This window comes from Sceloporus occidentalis, unplaced genomic scaffold (assembly GCF_023333645.1).
Source record: "Sceloporus occidentalis isolate IW3139 unplaced genomic scaffold, rSceOcc1.0.p SCAF_3, whole genome shotgun sequence".
Taxonomy (NCBI): Eukaryota; Metazoa; Chordata; class Lepidosauria; order Squamata; family Phrynosomatidae; genus Sceloporus; species Sceloporus occidentalis.
In genome coordinates, this window is record NW_028316983.1 from 61,459,930 (window position 1) to 61,467,062 (window position 7,133).

Genomic DNA, 7,133 nt, shown 5'->3' on the forward strand with positions numbered 1-7,133 from the left:
TGCAAAAGAACACATAGGCGGGTTACAGACCGCCCTCAAGTGGCCATTTTCCCGCCGCCGCCATTCGCTGCGGAGGGAAGCCCCAGGGGCCAGACCGCGAGGCTTCCCGGCGCAGTGAAAAAGGAGCGCCGAAATGGCGCTCCTTTTCAAAACGCGGAAGTGGTGCTGTGAGGGGCGAAGCGCGCCCTTGTGGCGTCACTTCTGCTGCAACACATCTGGACACTATGTGTCCAAGACATCAAAATGGCGGCGCCCATGTGGATGGGCGCTGCCATTTACAACGCGCTCTGCGCGTACTACGGAGAAGGGCCGTGAGGAAGGTAAGACTGTTCCTAACCCTAATACGGGCCTTCCTAACCCTAGTATGCACGGAGCACGTACTTTATGGTGGTCTGTAACCCGCCTTAGGGACAGAAATGGGGAATTCTATGGCCCATCAAATGTTGCAAAACAGATGTCGTATGCCCAATTACCCTGGAGAATAGGTTGGTAGTATACCAGATAGGGCCTTCTCTATAGCAGCAGCTCAGTTGTGGAACTCTTTCCCTAGGGAAGTAAGACCAGCTCCATTCCTACTGAACTTGTAGCCAAGACTACTGTTCCACATGACCTTTAGTCCCTATAACCAGTTTGGTGATTGACTTTTGGAACTGTTTTAAGTGCATGGATTTTACAAACTGATTTTTAAAAAATGTTCTAATTTTTAAATAATGTTTCTATCTGTTGTGCATCTTCTTGGGAACCTTAATGGGCTGAGAAGCAATAAACAAATACTTTTAAGAAACAAAAGGCTAAAATGAACTACACATTCCCAATATTCCTAAATATACACTGGCTAGGAATGGTGGTAACAGAGGTCCAATAAGAATTGGAAGGCCATGGGGTTCCCCACTCCTGCTTAAGGGAAAAAGAAAACAAAGGAGTAAGTCTCCAGCCATGGATGTCTATCTTCTCTCAAAATAAATGGCTGTAATGAAGCCTGGACTTAGAGGTGTTCTTGGAAGAAAATATCTGTCTCCTCTTGCCTACGGCACAAAGGTGCACATTTGTACAATGCAATTTCATGGCAGATTTTAGGATAAGAGCAGACAGGCTTCTTTCATGAGGCCATTGACTGTCATGAAAGGAATATGATTTGGATTGCTTTAACACTTGCAGAACAGGCTGTTCAACTGCTTCGAGAAACCGTAAAGCCTGACCTTGCACATAATGTATACTTTATGATTCTTCTCCATGATCTCTGTGACTAACACAAATGGGTTATCTGCACCTGTGCACGGCATCATTTGGAACCTTCTAGAGGCAGGAAATAAGCATTTTGGTGCTCCCCTCCTTAGCGTGCCTGACCAACGTGATTCTTGCACAATCCCTAGTTCCTTTTCGTCTGCCACCACAACAGCATCAATTGGAATTTGCTCTTCTAGGTGTTTCTTCTCTTTATGTACTTTGGATTAACAGAACTGATTGCAAACTTATTTGACTTCACACTTCAAGCTTGTCACCCAGACTTCACTTTTCTTGGCCAAAACACACCCCCAAGTGCACTTATAGTCTTAGGGTAAATTGCCAACCCAGACCTAGTCCGCTTCCAACCTCATCCTTGAAGAGGTCCTCCTCAGCTAGCAGATACAGGTCTCAGCCTGTCAGGAAAAGACAACATGACTCAAGTAAATGGTGCCTTTGACTTCCATGTCACTAGTCACAACACCTTTCCCCCACCCCTTCTTCGTGACATACTGGAGTGGTTTCTTCATATGTAGGTATCCTTCTGTGTCCTGCTCTTCTTAGGTCCTTTGCTTCCACTTCAGCATCCAGGGAACTGATCAGGAATCACGTAACCATGCTCAGCAAAGAGGGGAAGGGTTCCTGACAAAATGGTTATTTCCTAGGTCTAGCACATTCTGAATGATGCATTGTGCAGGTGCAGATAACTAATTTCTGTGAGTTCACAGATGACCACTTAAAGAACTGCAGTTATAGATAAACAATCTGTTGTTACTAAGCCTCAGACAAAACTGCAGACTATGGCCGGTTACAGACTGGCACTTTAGTGCGTGACGAGCACGCACTAGGTTACAAAAGGGCCGTGCTTCCGCACCGCCCTAACCCTAGTGCGTGCTCGTCACGCACTAAACGGCGGCGGCCCTTCCATAAGGCCGCCGCCGTGAGGACGTCACGGCCACGCCGCCTCTAGACAGGGCGGCGTGGACGTGACGTCCTTGCTCCGCGCCAGGGCACTTAGTGCACCCTGAAAACGGAGCAGGAAGGAGCTCCGTTTCGGAGCTCCTTCCTGGTTTAGTCCGCTGGGCGCAGCCTTCAGACGGCTGCACCCAGCGGACTAAAAGAGAAAGGGGCCAAGCGGCCCCTTTCTCTTCTCCCCGCCGCCGTGGGGTGTCCTTGGGGCTTGAAGCCCCAGGGACACCCCTTTTCAAACTGCGGGGAAGCGGCGTTTTGCTGCTTCCCCGCAGCCTGAAAGGGGCGGATCGGGGCCTCAGCGGCTGCCGCTCTGCACACTGAGGCCCTGATACACCGGGGAAAGGGGCGGGTGCAGACTGCCCCAAATGGGCGGTCTATAACCCACCTTAGTGCAGTTCCATTTTTGCTGCTTGTGTCCACACTCATGTCTGCCATCACTAATAAACAAGTGGAATCATATGTATGAGCCCACCAGAGTACTGAGATCATCTGGAGAGGCCCTTCTCTCTGTCCCACCACCCGTCAGGTGCTTTTGGTGGGAACAAGAGAGAGGGCCTTCTCAGTGGCTGCTCCCAAGCTTTGGAACTCCCTCCCTAGAGAGACCAGGATGGCATCATCCTTACTATCTTTCCAACGCCAGGTGAAGACGTTCCTGTGCAGTCAGGCCTATTAAGCTGGGAAGGACTGGGTTTTTAATGTTGGGCTATACAAATTTTAATAGTTTGTATTTTAATATATTTTAATTTATAGCTGTTTTAATCCTTATCATTATTTGTTTTTTTTAATTTTATATTTATGTATTTTAATTTTGTATTGTTTTTAAATTGTATTGTTTCATACTTGATGGCTGCCTTTAATCCCTGTATTGGGAGAAAGGCGGGATATAAGAAAATATAATAATAATAATAATAATAATAATAATAATACGGTGTGGGGGATGATCATTGTGACTTTTAAAGAAATCTATCCTTTATTATAAAACAAAACCATATATTGTTGTTTCTACTCCTTTCTAATTTTATATTTATTTTTAAAAACTAAAATCCATTCCTTTTATTTTTAGTAATAAAATTTATTTACACATTAATTCAGTTAATTGTTTGTTACCATTACACAGTGGTCTGCTTTGTAACATTATCAAAACATCTGAAAAGATTTCCCCTGTTCTATTTCAAGCATCCTGTTCTTAACCAATTCAAATATTTTGAGATTTATTTTTTAAAGCATACTACTTCAACTATTCATATTTAGTTGCAGGTTTAGAAACCTAGCATAATGTTTCCAGGGCCATATTGTAGGTTTGCCTTTCCACCAACAGAAGGGCTCCGTCTATTCACAAAAAGGATAGAATCCAACGGAGATGCCTGCTGGGAACGAGGCTGAGTGATTTCCACCTGATTCCCCCCCACAAGGCATGCTATGATTGTTATTCCAGAGGGTCCACAACCCTCCAGAACAGACTTTGATGAAGCTGAAAAGAGGAGAAACGGGGGCTGGGGATCACTTGCCTTTCTTCTGTCAGGAGTGTACCATGACTGGCATTCCACTCACAAGAACACTGGATCTGAGTCATCATATACACTAGACTGCACAGTGCTTCAGTCTCTTTGTTGATACTCAAGCAATGCATTATCAAGCTGGCTACTAAACCTGCCCTAGTCTCTTTCAGAGAGGAGGTCCCCGTGCAGTCCATTTAAATTTTTTTGTTGAAAATACTATTACAAATATCTGATTATTAATATTTTATGGGCTCGTGTTAATTGAAAAATCATTAAATTATATAAAAATGATACATACAATGACATTAAAGGAGATTAAAATTAGGAATTTTAAAACAACTTTTTTTAGTTATGTTAAAATAATCTTAAATTAATAAAAATATGAAATCTGTTTGAGTGCTGATATATATCCCCAGTACATGAAGAGGCAGTGGTGTGATGAAGCCAGGACTCAGAAGGGTGATGTGCTGATACTTTTTGATTAGCTGGAGTGATGCTATCATCCTCTACTTTTCAGACTTCCCTGTTCCTTTTCAGCTCTTGACTGATGTTATCTATAGTTCAGGATGTCAGTATCCAAAAGGTACACTGCATAGTAGCATACATTTATAAGAATGAAACTGTTGCCAATGGTCCTCAAACCAGAGTCTCTTGAGGCATTATCAAGAACAAAGCATACTTCAGGTAGGAGTATCTAAAGAATTTGATTTTTGAATTTCATTATGAAAGGTGCAGACTTGCTCTTCACCTGTAGGTATAATAAGTTAACTATTATAGATCCATTTATTGAATGCTCTGATTTGGTACTCAGTTAAAAAATTAGAGTATTTTTTAAAAAAAATACATGTATGAAATCTGCATTTTTGTGTGATTTTTTAAAAAAGAAAATTGGAGATTTGTGTAGAGGTGAAACTAAAGAGGAGAGAAAAGCAGCAGTATGATTGAAAGAAAAAAAGGTCAAGAATATGGGATGAATATGATTCATTTGTTTGGGAGAGTTACATTATTGGATATTCATTTGAGGTGTGGTACTGGGGAAAAGTGCTGAGGATCCTGTGGACAGCCAAAAACAAACTAACAAATGGGTCCCTGAGCAGATCAAGCCAGAAATCTCCCTGGAAGCCAAGTTGACAAAACTGTGGCTGTCATACTTTGGACACATCATGAGAAGGCATGACACATTGGAAAAAACAATAGTGCTGTGAAAGGTGGAGGGAAGAAGAAAGAGAGGAAGGCTGAATGCTAGATGGATGGACTGAATTAGGGAGTTTATGGGTATGAGTTTGCAGGAACTAAGCATAACAGTAGAGGACAGGGAGTCTTGGATATGTCTCTTCCACAGCAAGGGTCGAAATCAACTCAAGGGCAGTTAGCATCAAACAAAGTACCCTCCTTATTCCTGTTCAGATGACTGGAGGCAGTGCTTGCTCATGACAGGAATCCTATACCTCCCTCTGGTGGCCAATGTTGGAGACATTCTGGGGTCAAGAGGAAAACATCAATAAGCTTTTTGGTAAGGGGGAGGCAAAGATGACAGATTTGAAACCTTCTTGTTTAAACTAATAGTATTTTTTTCTAAAGTTTAGCATATAATTACACATATATACCAGTATTTGCTATCAGAACAAGTGCCAGAATCCTTTATGACCTGTTATGTTACGTAACTTTGTTTTGTTACTGTTAATTGCCTTCAAGTAGATCTTGACTCATAATCCTGTGAATGAGACACTCCTAAGACATTCTGTCCTCAAGAGCTCTGCTCAGGTCCTGCAGACTCAGAGCCATGTCCGCTTTGTTTAAGTCTACCCCTCTGATATGCAATCTTCCTCTCTTCCTACTGACTTCTACCTTTCCAAGTACACAGCTTAGGTCCAGACTATTTGAGAGACCGTATCTCCCCATACAAACCACTTAGAGCACTAAGATCCTCAGGAGAAGGCTTTCTCTTGGTCCCACCACCATCCCAGGCTTGCCTGGTGAGGACATGAGAGAGAGCCTTCTCAGTGGCTGCTCCCACCCTGTGGAACTCCCTTCCATGTGCCTTTTAATTTTTATTAAATATTAAAATTAAATATTTTTAATTTTGTATGTTTTAAATTTATATTTGTAATTATTTATATTTTTCAATTTTAATCCTACAATTTTAATTGTTGTTTTAATGTGTTTTATATGTGTTGTTAGCTGCCTTGGGTCCCACTTTGGGAGAAAGGTGGTATAAAAATAAAATAAAATAAATGTAATATGATCTTTTCTAGTGAGTCAGGCTTTCTAATGATATGGCCAGAGCATGACATCCTCAGTTTAATTATCATGGCTTTTGTTGTTTTATCTTTTTAGATGTCCATGGTATCCACAGAACCCTTCTCCAAACCACAATTCAAATCAGTTGACTTTCTTTCTATGAGTGTTCTTCACTGTCCAGCTCTCACAGTCATACATAGGGATAGGAAATATGACGGTATGGACAATCCTAATTTTATGGGAGGGTTTGGGATATAATGAAACATTATTGTATTATTGTATTGTATGGACATTTTTAATGTAAGCCGCTTTGATTGTTGTAGAAGCGGGATATAAATAATAATAATAACCTGGTTATATAGCAGAGGCACAATTTCAAGGATGTGTAATGGAACACCACTAAGAGTGTCCTCTTGTGCATGCACTTTGCTGATTCTGCGTCTTAATAATGTAACATTAGCCCTCTACTGGATATGGACTTTACACAACTGTGCAATTCTAATTGCTGCATACATAAGCCCCCTTACAAAGACATAAGTTCCCCAACAGGATTCTGACTCTACTTAGTACTCAAACTAGAGAAATCTAAGTGGGTGGAAATGACATATTTAGACAAAGACAGTTAAACATTACAAGACGATTGATCTATCCATCAGCCTACTAGCCCTTTAGTAATGTGAACAAAAAATTAAGAGCAGCCCAGAGATGAAGTACATCTTGAATAGAAATGTCATCATACGTAAGTGCATTCCATTTTGGAAGTGAGTGGCTTGGTCAGGGAACAAGTAGAGCTAGAACCCGTGTATGGAGGAGTGGAAGGAATCATGGAAACATCCTTGTGAACCTTTAAACTCGTACATTTCCAGGAGGATCTTACTGGATGGAACCAGCCATTTACAACAATCTTGTGGGAGTATTGTGCTGTGGAATGTCTCTTGGCTGAAGGTACTGCAGCCTATTTTTGCATTTTTGGGTAGTGTTTGGGGATAAGACAATGTCGTAGGACTGTCTCTTCACTGCTGTGCATTTATTGATTTTGAATGTACTGTGCTTTGCTAATACAACTGTAATCAATATTTGCTACTATGTTGTTTTTTCTTACATTTTTGCTGGAAATATATGGGATTATAGGTTACATGCACCAATGTTATTCTGCCATAAACATCACAATTGGGGCAGAAGCAGTGTATTACCCTG

At 41.6% G+C, this 7,133-nt stretch overlaps 1 long non-coding RNA gene across 1 annotated transcript in view; it reads left to right on the forward strand.

The window, feature by feature from the left end:
* The first annotated feature begins 6,756 nt into the window (after window positions 1–6,756).
* LOC149316035 (uncharacterized) overlaps window positions 6,757–7,133 on the forward strand; it is a 32,147-nt gene continuing 31,770 nt past the window's right edge. Inside the window, exon 1 of the long non-coding RNA XR_016280434.1 lies at window positions 6,757–6,881. This is a non-coding gene — a long non-coding RNA (uncharacterized LOC149316035). The remainder of the gene's footprint in view (window positions 6,882–7,133) is intronic.